The 12,629-nt window shown below is 39.2% G+C and overlaps 1 long non-coding RNA gene across 1 annotated transcript; it reads left to right on the top strand.

Moving 5' to 3' along the window:
* Positions 1 to 1,610: 1,610 nt before the first annotated feature.
* On the top strand, positions 1,611 to 1,838 carry LOC122791802. Its single transcript, XR_006363198.1, has 2 exons — positions 1,611 to 1,654; positions 1,739 to 1,838. It is a non-coding gene; the product is annotated as an uncharacterized LOC122791802 (long non-coding RNA).
* The last annotated feature ends 10,791 nt before the right edge of the window (positions 1,839 to 12,629 follow it).

The raw sequence follows: 12,629 nt of genomic DNA, 5'->3' as shown, positions 1-12,629 counted from the left end.
TGTTACTTCTAGTACCATAGTTACAGTGCAGATTTTTAGTATTTATGGTTTGAGTCTTGTACTGCTGCATTTTTAGTTTGAGTTGCTAACGCTCAGAAATGAGTTAAAAGTTACTTGGCTGCTGTCAGAATACTAATTGTAAACGTAGAGTAACTGTGCAATGTTTATATACCGCAGTGCCTGGCTATTTAGCTGTGATTTTCCTTTTGAAAATGTCTAGGCAGTTCATCAGTGCAGTTACCTGCAAAGGTATTTGGTGGTGCTAGGTTTTGTATCACATGCTGCTGGAAGTTCAAAATGCCTATTGATTAAAACATGTAGGAAGAAATTGAATTTACTTGGCATTCTTGCCATAGTTGAGGAATAGCAGAGTGGGAGTGATGGAGACGCTATGTACAATAGCAGTGAACTTTGTAAACATGGTGTGGGTTTATTTCTACTGCTTCAGTTTGACTTAGAAATGCATCAAAATGTGAATTTATTTACTGTTTGCAGTACACTGATCTCATTACAAAATGTACATTGCATGTAGAATGGTAATATGATTTAACATAGTAATTCAGGTGCTGCTTTATATATAAATATTTTGTAGTACAACTGAAATGAGCAAGTGTGGCTGTCTAATGGGTCCTATCTAAGGAACAGACTATTGTGCTGTGATATCTCAAGGAGATGTTGTACTGGCAGTGACAGTCATATTATAGGGAGATTCTGCAATGTACTTGTATAAGTGACTTAGGATCGTGTGTGGGGTGCATCAATGGTGTCGGCTTTTTTCTTTTTTGTAACATACAGTATGTTTACACTAATGTTTCGTCCTTTATAGATCTTTGGGGAAACTGGTTACCTTGAACGTGATAGGATCCCAGTGTTGAAATCGGAAGCTTCAAGTGCTCCAATGAATACTGCCTCCTCTGCAATGAATACTGCCTCCTCTGCAATGAATACTGCCTCCTCTGCAATGAATACTGCCTCCTCTACAATGAATACCGCCTCCTCTGCATCTGTGAATCGGTAAACACTTCCATGACAACTGAATAGCATTCCTGATGCCTTACATTGTAGGCACGATCTGTGTGGACAGTAAATTAGATGAAAAATGAGCCACATCACTTTATGAACCAATACACTAATAGCATTTGGAATGTTTACAAGTAAATGGATAGGATGAGATAGGGGGGTAAATGTGCTCAATGTATGCAAGCTCTAGTTCCAGATTGATTCTTGATTTGATTTGAATTGGCTGTCTAGTGGCAGCACTTGATAAGCCTGTACACTGTTTTCTAATTTTGTGTAGTATAAGCTTGGCTCTAATACACGTACTTTGTTATACAACCATTTGTAGTTGCAAGGCCTAGTTCGGTGAATTGCAAGACTTGGGTGGGTAGGCAGCTCTAAGAATTGAGGGAGTTTATGAACACTGCAACTTCCATTCCTAACATCTGAATTTCCAAATTTTATTTTTAACAGACAGCCTGGAAAAGGTCCAAAGAAGCTTTCTGGTGCAGCAAATAGAAAAAGAAAGGCTCAGAGAGAATTGCAAGTGGCTAGTTTATGTGCTTCAATGATGCGATTTATGCAGTCTAGTCATACATTAGACAGTGACCTGCAAGACAGGGACAGTGAAATGCTTCAAGAGGCAGATTTCTCTGAGGTGCCAAGCAGTCCTTCCAGACCAGGTGAAAGTGACAGTTCCTGCCAAAGTCCCAGCAATGCTTGCTGTATGGTAGATGTTGAGGTGCCAAGCAGTCCTTCCAGACCAGGTGAAAGTGACAGTTCCTGCCAAAGTCCCAGCAATGCTTGCTGTATGGTAGATGTTGAGAATACTGGTACTGGATGTACATATAATGAATCTGAGTCACAGGTGTGTGATAATGGCTCTGACCTTGCAGTTGGTAATGCTGAGTGTGTCAGAGAATGTGGAGCTGAGTCGGTGTCTGGGGCATCCATTGACTCTATTCCTGTGTGGTCAGAGCTAGGAGCAAGTCCTGTATCTGACCAAGTAGTAGATATATGTGAGGAGGAAAATAAGGAAGTAGCTCCAGTAACATGCAGGGAAGTCGATAGTGACCCTGGTAAATGGCCAGATCCCATGGATGATAAAGTTCGCTGTCTGTTAAGTGCTGAAGGGCCTGTTCAGATAATGAATCACACTTTTCCCTATGATGATCACCATAGAAGATTTAATCCTATCTTCTATACAAAAGACTTACAAATGGTGAGACAGTCAGAAGGTCTTGGTTGGTGTATTCTGAAAGTAGTGACTTAGTATTTTGTTTTTTTTGTAAACTCTTCAGCAGTACTCATTTAGTTGCCCTGTCTAGTACAGGAACATGTGACTGGAAAAATTTGGGCCAAAAGCTTGTAGAACACGAGCGGTCAGTGAAACATAAAGAAGCTGCTGCTAAGTGGAGTGACTTGCACTTGAGGCTTAAGAATAGCTCCACCATTGATCACCACCGTGAGAACATGATTAAGTCTGAGAGAAAATACTGGAGAAACGTTTTGGAAAGACTTCTTGCAATCTGTCAGTACTTGTCCCAACATAACTTGGCATTTAGGGGTAGCGAGGATAGACTCTTTACAAGTGGTAATGGCAACTTCCTTGGGTTAGTGCAGCTGTTGGGCAAGTTTGATCCAGTAATACAAGAGCATCTTCGTCAGATCAGTAATGCCGAGATCCATGATACTTGGGGAAAACCATTCAGAACGAGTTGATAATGTTAATATCGAAGTCTGTCAGAGACTCTATTTTGCAAAAGATAACAAATGCAAAGTACTACTCTGTTATATTGGATTGCACTCCTGACTGCAGCCATCAGGAACAGATGTCACTGACTGTCCGTAATGCTGAATGCAATGAAAGTGTGGAAGTTAAGGAGTACTTCTTGTCCTTCCTCCAGGTTACTGAGACTACTGGGGGGTTTCTGACAGACATTGTGTTAAATGAACTCAAAAGTTTGGGAGTTCCCCTCGAAAACTGTAGAGGCCAGGGTTATGACAATGGCTCTAATATGAAGGGGAAACATTCTGGTGTTCAGACAAGAATCTTGGCCTTAAATCCACGTGCATTTTTTGTACCCTGTGGCTGTCATAATCTCAATCTGGTAATTGGTGATGCTGCAAAGTCTTCTATAGATGCTGTTTCATTCTTTGGTAATCTGCAACGAATGTATACTCTGTTTACATCCTCTACTCAGAGGTACAAAATATTTCGGGATAATGTGTCTGGTCTAACTGTAAAGCCACTGTGTGAGACCAGGTGGGAGTGTAGGGTAGAAAGTGTGAAAGCAGTGAGATACCAAGTGGGTGCAGTTTATGATGCCTTGGTTTCAGTGGCGGAAGTTACAAAGGGAAGGATCCTAAGGCATATTCAGAAGCAGCATCCCTGAGCAGTACAATGAAAAGTGCTAAGTTTTTAATAGCACTGGTAGTCTGGTATGATGTATTAGTAAGGGTTGGACAAGTCAGTAAACTTTTACAAAGCTCATCCATGCAGATTGCTCAAGCAGTTCTTCTGCTTGAAGAACTGAAAAGGTTTTTAACAGAATACAGGGCCACAGGGTACGAAAAGGCAAAAGTGACTGCTACTGAGCTAGCTGAAGAACTGGAGGTAGAACTCAAGTTTCCTGGTGCAGATGAGGTGAGACCTAGGAAAAGAGGAAACTTTTTGGTTATGAAGGTGATGATGAGTGTCTAACTAGTCCTGAACAGAATTTTAAAATCAACTTTTTCAACTCTCTTGTTGATGTTGCACTGTCATCTGTGCAGGACAGGTTCACTCAACTTGCAGCTCATAGTGCTACTTTTGGCTTCCTCTACAACATACAAGACCTCTGTAATGTTTCTGATGATGAGCTATTGCAGCTCTGTAAAGACTTGCAGAATCTTTTAACGCACAATGACTCTGCTGATATCGATGCAGTAGAGCTGTATGAGGAATTGAAAACCCTTTGCCACATTATGCCAAAGGGATTATCAGCACTGGATGTCCTTAATGTAATGAAAAAGCGTGGGTTAGTGGAGATATTCCCACAGGTATTGGTAGCTCTACGCATTTTGTTGACTTTGCCAGTGACAGCTGCATCTGGGGAGAGAAGCTTTTCAAAACTCAAACTAATTAAAACATACTTAAGAAGTACTATGCTACAGGATAGACTTGTGGGCTTGGCTATGATTTCTATTAATAATGAAATATCTTGCCAGATAGACTCTGCTGATATAATTGATAGATTTGCTCAGTGCAAGGCAAGAAAAGTGCGGTTTTAGAAAGTGGTCAATGTGCAAATTTTGTATGACTTTACAACAGTTGTAAGCAGAAGGCACAGTAGTTCTGTAGTATGCGAGTTCCTGTAGGGAAGCACTACAGTGGAGTTGGCAGGTAAGCACCAAGTATGGCCAGCTATGCACTTCTATATGGTAACATACCTGAATGGGTATAGCGAAGCCAACTGCACATGTTCTTGCATGTGTACTGAAGGTATAGTTGCCTACTGCCAATAGGATCATTGCCAATCTTTGATCAATTATCTGACTGGTACAGTAGATTTAACATTGTGAAAACAAGCCTACTGATTTTAAGTGACTCAAGTAGAAATGACAGTCTGAACAAGTGTAACATTTCACTGAAACATTGCATCTAGAAATGTCAAACCTCCGATGAACGAAAAAGAAACCAAAAACTCACTGGTTGGATTCAGACGCTCTCCACAAGATGCTGGAATATTTTTCCTTTTATTTACTGATAGACTTGACGTGCGTTCAGTATCATGCACTTTTCAGCAAGTGAATACTCAACCTCTTCAGAATGCAAAACAGTGGAGCCTTCCAAAAGGCTGCCTTTAATACTTCAATCAATTAACACTAATTAAAACATTTAAAAGGGCTGTTTCTCTAATTAAAACGAGCATTGTAAACTGCAACCTATAAGAACAGTATGTAAAGACTAAAACAACCACCAGGGCTAGTCGATACAAAACATGCTTGATTCTATATAATTAAGTTCTAACAATAAAATATTTAAAAGTTAGAATCCATCACAGTGTAAGTAACAACACTGATGTAAATGTATAAACTGTGTTTGTTGCTTTTTCAATATTAATGTGCAAAGTTAATACAAATCATCCTCTATATACAAAACCATCCCCCTTTCTACAAGTCTCTACTGTTTGGAGGTTAAGCAACTTTAGAGAATTCAAAAAATTGCAGGGTTTTTTTAAAACAACTTTAAGAAGTTAAAACACACAATAATAATAATAGGAAGTACCATGCAACTAAAAATGAAAATGAAAATAAACTTGAAAATGAGAATAAATGTGTCTTGCTGCAAATAGGTCTACTTCCTGCTTAGTTTGCACGTAATTATGCATCCAATACAAAATGTACAAGTTGTGATGTGTGCTGATATTTAGTTTAGCTGAGACCAGGAGAAGTGAAAGGATAGCGAACCAAAATCAAAACAAAAATAATAACAAAAACAAAAACAACAACATAGGTACTAATAACAACAATGGGGCCAACATGAACAGTAATAACCAGGGTGAAAATTTTCGACCAGGAGCCTCCTACACTCGTGGGCAGAACAACAACAAAAGGAGGGGGGCCAGGAGGAAGAGGTGGTAATTCCAACACAAATGAGGACCCCCCGGAACTTTTTGACCAGGGCTGTAGGATACTATTGAATAAGAGTGGTGACTTTAAGGTGTTTAATTACACCCACTACAACATTAGTAGTGAGACGGTCAATCTTTTATCCAGAGGACATACTTTTGTACCTTCCTGCCACTTTGACCTGGCTAGTACCTTAATAGACTTGAAACTGTTCATGAGGAAACTCAACTTGCTACATCTTATGGGCAACGATTTAAACAGGAAGTCTCAATTTTATGTATCCAGCGTCTTTAACCCTCCACTACACCCCACGCTGGTAATCTTTGAGAGAGCAATGGAACTAGATTTGAGGAACTTGAAGAGACAAAATCCAAAACATGGCCACATTAACCACAACATATCAATGGAAGAAAGAACTGAATTACAGTTCCTTAGGGAGGCCCCTGTCCGCTTAATGAAGCCGGACAAGGGGGGTGGCATTACCATCATGACTAGTGAAGATTACAGTGCAAGAATGTACCAAATTCTTAATGGTGAAGCTTATTCGAAATCATCCATCAGTGAGATGAATACAGCACATAACAGAATTAAAAGCTTCATAGAAGAGTTATACATTGAAGCACGTATTGATAGAGAAACATACAGTTACATGCAACAAATTACACCTAGAACACCTTTATTGTTTGGAATCTCCAAAATCCATAAGAACATTAACGACCCACCAATGAGACCCTTGGTGGACGGGAGAAACAGTATCACATACACCTGTGCCAAGGTTTTGGACAGTATTTTACAGAAATATGTGGTAATGGAAAAGCAAATCACTAAAGACTCCTGGTCTTTTTTAAGTTCTATTAATTCTTTGGGGTTCCACCCTAATTGCTTTCTTGTAACTATCGACGTGAAAGACCTTTACTCTTCTATCCCCCACAATATAGCAGTAGATTGGGTACCAGCTATGTTAAGGTCACTGGGAGCAACTAGTGAAGAAAGTCAATTGGTAGGAGAGTTAATTGATGTGGTCCTGTCATACAATTTTATTAAATTTGAGAAGGAATTATACCATCAAAAAATTGGGATAGCCATGGGTTCCCCATGTGGGGGGAGCATAGCTAATTTAGTCATGGCATCTTGGGAGAGATCCTATTTATTAAACAAAGGAGACCACAATTCAAAGCTACTCTTCTACACTCGATTTCTAGATGACATGTTTGTGATGTTTGATGGAACAAATACTGAGATCGATGAGTTCATTAGGTACCTCAATAATTCTACGGACTTCCTTTCCTTCACATTTCACTTCAATAAGGATAGAATAGACTATTTAGATGTCGACCTTAGGAAAGATTACAATAAGAAAACCTGGGTCTCTAAGATACATCGGAAGGCGACATATTCTAATTCCTTCCTCCATTTTTCTAGCTGCCACCCTAAACATCAAAAGAAATCTGTTGTAAAAGGTCAGTTAGTAAGGGCAGCTAGAATGATAACGTATGATGAGGAATTTGTTAGCGAATGTGAAACCTTATTTCAGTTCTTTTCGAGGAGGGGTTACCCTCATGACTTCCTCACTGAGATTTTCGAGGAAGTTAAAACAAAAAGAACCTTGAAGGTATATGTACCACTGTTAAATGAGAGGTGTTCGACCCAGAGTGTTACAGTGGTTAATGAAAGGAGAGAAAGGAATGAGGTGAACTACATGGCCAGTTTCACTTGCACATTCAACCTAGATTCCAACGCTATCTTTAATATTTTTTTTAAAAAATTGGGACTTCCTGGCTAATGACGATGAATTGAGACACAAACTCCCAATTAAACCAAAGATAGTATACAAAAGGGGCAGCAACTTGAAAGAACTCCTCGAGAGTAGTAAACAGGGATTTTCAACTAGGAAAGGTATGACTAAATGTAACATGTGCAAGTATTGTAAGTTTATTGATGAAGGCTGTAATTTTGAAATAGGTGAGTGGAGGTTTAAAACAAACTACAAACTCAACTGCAATAGTAAACAGGTAGTGTACTTAGCCAAGTGTTGTCACTGTCCGGTCTTCTACATAGGGAAGACGGACAGAAGGTTAAACGAGAGGATCTACGAACACCTATACAGCATTAGGTGTAATAAACTGTCCAACGCTTTGGCAAGGCACGTTAACGAACATCCAGGACACGAGTTTAAATTCAGGGCCATTGACCAACAGGTCAGTGATGGAAGGGGTGGTCATGACTCACTTAAACTCGAAAGGAAAGAGCTCCTTTGGCAATTGAGGGTTAATTCCAATCAGAGACCTGGCATAAATGAAATGTGCTCAATTCAGTGTATACTGAGATTAAAGAACTTAGAGAGGTAGTAAACTCACCCCCCACCCTTTGTCAAGCCTATTAATAGGTGGATGCTTTATATACATTTAGGCACTTACAAGACTAAATATCAGCACACATCACAACTTGTACATTTTGTATTGGATGCATAATTACGTGCAAACTAAGCAGGAAGTAGACCTATTTGCAGCAAGACACATTTATTCTCATTTTCAAGTTTATTTTCATTTTCATTTTTAGTTGCATGGTACTTCCTATTATTATTATTGTGTGTTTTAACTTCTTAAAGTTGTTTTAAAAAAACCCTGCAATTTTTTGAATTCTCTAAAGTTGCTTAACCTCCAAACAGTAGAGACTTGTAGAAAGGGGGATGGTTTTGTACATAGGGGATGATTTGTATTAACTTTGCACATTAATATTGAAAAAGCAACAAACACAGTTTATACATTTACATCAGTGTTGTTACTTACACTGTGATGGATTCTAACTTTTAAATATTTTATTGTTAGAACTTAATTATATAGAATCAAGCATGTTTTGTATCGACTAGCCCTGGTGGTTGTTTTAGTCTTTACATACTGTTTTTATAGGTTGCAGTTTACTATGCTTGTTTTAATTAGTGAAACAGACCTTTTAAATGTTCTAATTAGTGTTAATTGATTGATGTATTAAAGGCAGCCTTTTGGAAGGCTCCACTGTTTTGCATTCTGAAGAAGTTGAGTATTCCCTTGCTGAAAAGTGCATGATACTGAACGCACTTCAAGTCTATCAGTAAATAAAAGGAAAAATATTCCAGCATCTTGTGGAGAGCGTCTTGAATCCAACCAGTGAGTATCTAGAAATGTCAGACTGTCTGTATTGCTGAATGCAATGAAACTGTGGAAGGAAATGTGTACTTTTATCCTTCCTCCAGGCTACTGAGACTGCTGCTGGCTTTCTCAGTGACATTGTGGTAAATGAACTGAAGTTGGAGTTCCACAAAACTGCAGTGGCCAGGGTTATGACAATGGCTGTTAACATGAAAGGAAACTGTTCAGGCAAGAATTTTCTTTACATCCACATGCATTTCTTGCACCCTCTGGCTGTCACACAATCACAATCTAGTAATTGCTGATGCAAACTAACTTTTCAGTAGATGCCGTTTCATTCTTTGGTAATCTGCAATGAATGTACACTGTTTACATTCTAACTCTAGTACAAACTATTTTGGCATGTGTTGGGTCTAACTGTAAAGCCACTTGGACCAGGTTGAAGTGTAAGGACAAAGTGTCAAAGCAGTGTGATTTGAAGTGGGTGCACTTTGCAATGCCTTGGTTTCAGTGGCAAAACTTACAAAAGGCAAGGATCCTAAGGCATTTCTGAAGCAGCATTGCTGAGCAGTACAATAAGTGTTAAAGTCAACTTTTAACACTCTTGTTGTTGCACTGTCATTTGAGAAGGACTGGTTCACTCCGCTTACAGCTCAGTGCTACTTTGGCTTCCTCAACACACAGGAACTCTTGGTAGTTACTGAAAATATTTCAGTTGTCTGTTAACCCACTTTGCATTTGCTGATATTGATGCAGTACAGCTGTATGAGGAATTAAACACTGATAATCCCTTTGGAGTAATGTCAGTGCTTGATGTCCTTAATGTAATCGTGTATTTGTCTCTTACTAGAGGTAGCGCTGCGCATTTTGTTGGCACTGCATGTGACAGTTGCATCTGGGGAGTGAAGTTTCTCCAAACAAGTACTATGTTACAAGGTAAATCTGTGGGATTGGCTATGATCTGAATTAATAACTGCTCTTGCCAGATGTTATATGCTGATATAACTGATTACAAGGCATGAAAAGTGCAGCTTTTGTAAGTAGCTAGGTAGAGACTGAACAGTGTGCAAAGTATGTATGATTTCACATCTTATGTACTCTATAGTCTGATCCTACAGCGGAAGGCATAACGATACTTTTCAATGCCAGAGTTCCTGTAGGGCAGCAGCACAAAGTACTGTCAACTAGGCACTATTCTGTACTACTGTAACTGGCTTACTTGAATTGCTAGGACAAAGTTGAACCCTATTCTTCTGTCTGCTAATGTTTCTGCATGCATAATGGAAGGTGTGGTTGCATAATGGCAGTAGGGTCATTGCCAGTCTATCTGCCAGTTGCAGTATACAGTGAACTGAGCCAACTGAACACTAGTTGCCTCATGCAGACATGACAATACAAGTGTAACATGTCGCATGTCACTGTCCGTTTTGCGAATGCAATGAAACTGGAAGGAAAGGGGTACTTTTTGTCCTTCCATGTTACTGGGACTACTGGTGGATTTCCCACTGACCATGTTAAATGAACTTAAGTTTGGGAATTCCACTAGATAACTGCAGAGGCCAGAGTTATGACATATTGGCTCGAAATATGAAAGGAAACATTCTGGTTTTGCAGGAATCTTGTCTTTAAATCCACATGCATTTTTTGTACCCTCGGGCTGTCACAAACTCAATCTTGTAAAAAGTGATGCTGCAAGTCTTCAGTAGATGTTTCATTCTTTGGTAATCTGCAACGAATGTACACTTTTCAGAGGTACAAAATATTTTGTGATTGCCAGGTCTATCTGTAAAGCCACTTTGTGAGACTAGGTGGAAGTGTAGGGTAGAAAGTGTCAAGCACCCTAAAGTGGGTGCACTTTCCAATGCCTTGGTTTCAGTGGCAGAACTTACAAAAGATCCTAATGCATATCTGAAGCAGCATGGCTAGTACAAGTGCTAAGTTTTTAATGGCACTGGTGGTCTGGTATGATGCATTAGTGAAGGTTGGAAAAGTCAGTAAACATTTGCAAAGCTCTTCCATGCAAATTGATCAAGCAGTGATTCTGCTTGATGAACTGAAAAGTGTTTTAACATAATACAGGGCCACAAGGTACAAAATGGCAAAAGTAACTACTACTGAGCTAGCAGAAGCACTGGAGGTAGAATTCCAGTTTCCTGGTGCAGATGAGGTGAGACCCAGGAAAGTGGAGGCTTTTATCAACCAAATGACTTAGTCCTGAACAGAATAAAGTCAACTCAACACTCATGTTGATGCAGTCATCTGTGAAGGACGGGTTCACTCAATGTCCAGCTCAGTGCTACTTTTGGCTTCTCTACAACATATAAGAACTCTTGGTAGTTACTGAACATATTTCAATTCTGTCTGTTAACCCAGTTGGAATCTGCTGATATTGATGTAGTACAGCTGTATGAGGAATTAAACACTTTATCACATTACTCCAAAGGGATTATCAGTGCTGGATGTCAATATAATAAAGCGCGTATTACTTAAGATATTCCCACAGGTAGTGGTAGCTCTGCACATTTTGTTGACACTGCTAATGACAGTTGCATCTGGGGAGAGAAGCTTCTCCAAACTACAACTAACATATTTAAGTACTATGACAAGATAGACTTGTGGCCTTGGCTATGATCTCAATGAATGAGGTATCTTGCCAGATAGACTATGGTGATATAATTGATTTGCTCAGTGCAAGGCACAATAAGTGCAGCTTTAGTAAGTAGGTAGGTAATGAATGGTGTGCAAATTATGCATGATTTGACGTCTGATTTAACCTGTAGTCAAGATTTTACAGTGTAAGGCATAACAATTGTGCAGTATGCCAGAGTTCCTGTAGGGAAGCAGTACAGCAAAGTTGGTAGGGAAGCTGAGTACTGTCATTTGTGCACTTCTCTACTACTGTGACTGGCAAACCTGAATGGCTATAACAAAGTCAAACCCTGTTCTTGCATCTGCTAATGTTTCAGGAATTGGTTATGGCTAGGCTTGTGTAGACCCAAGGGCCAATCTTGGGTTCATTGTGTAATTAAAGGTGTAGTTGTATAATGCCAATAGGGTCAGTGCCAGTCTTTAATAAATTACCAGACAATGATACACCACATTTCAGAGGGAATGTGCCAACTGAAATCTCTAAGACTGCAGTAGACATGACAGTTTGTACAAGTGTAACATTTCACTGTGAAACATTGCATATAGAAATGTACATCAAATGGCAGCAGGGGAATAAAACCAAACTATTACAATGTCTGAAGCATGAACCAGCTAAATGAGTCTTCAAATTACTCAAGTGTACCTGACAGTTTGGCAATTTAAACATTTTAAGTCACACATTAAATAGAAATGTGTAGTAGCCAGCAATGAAATAAAATCTGACTATTTCAATGTATTTAACATGAACTATGCCTAACCTTTAAAAAATTACTCTAGCAGACCAGACACTTTTTTTTTGTTCACGTTACACATTAATTGTGAAGTATTGCATATAGAAATGCATGAATAGCAGCAGATGAAATGTGACAAATTTTGATGTCTAACATTGAAGTGCACCAACTGAAATCTAATGTCTTCAACTTAAGTGGACCTGACAGCTTGTACAAGTTAATCACTTTTTACTGTTGAACACTGCATTTAGAAATGTACATCTAATAGCCGGCAAAGGGAATACTTGAATGAATATTGTTGACATGAAGGGTGTCCATTCACGTGGACCTCACACATTTCATTGTGAAACATGTACATGTGCATCTAATGGCAGCAGTGGAATAAAACCGGACTACAATGCCAAGCATGAACTGAACCAGCTAAATGAATGTCTTGAAGTTACTCATGTGGACCTGACACTTTGCAAGTTAAACATTTAACTGTCAAATATTGCATACAGAAATGTCTAGG

Source organism: Protopterus annectens, chromosome 17.part0, assembly GCF_019279795.1.
Source record: "Protopterus annectens isolate FY-2018-M chromosome 17.part0, PAN1.0, whole genome shotgun sequence".
In the NCBI taxonomy this organism is placed as follows: domain Eukaryota; kingdom Metazoa; phylum Chordata; order Ceratodontiformes; family Protopteridae; genus Protopterus; species Protopterus annectens.
Note: the sequence above shows the minus strand (reverse complement) of the source record. Positions and strands in the feature narration are given on the sequence as shown.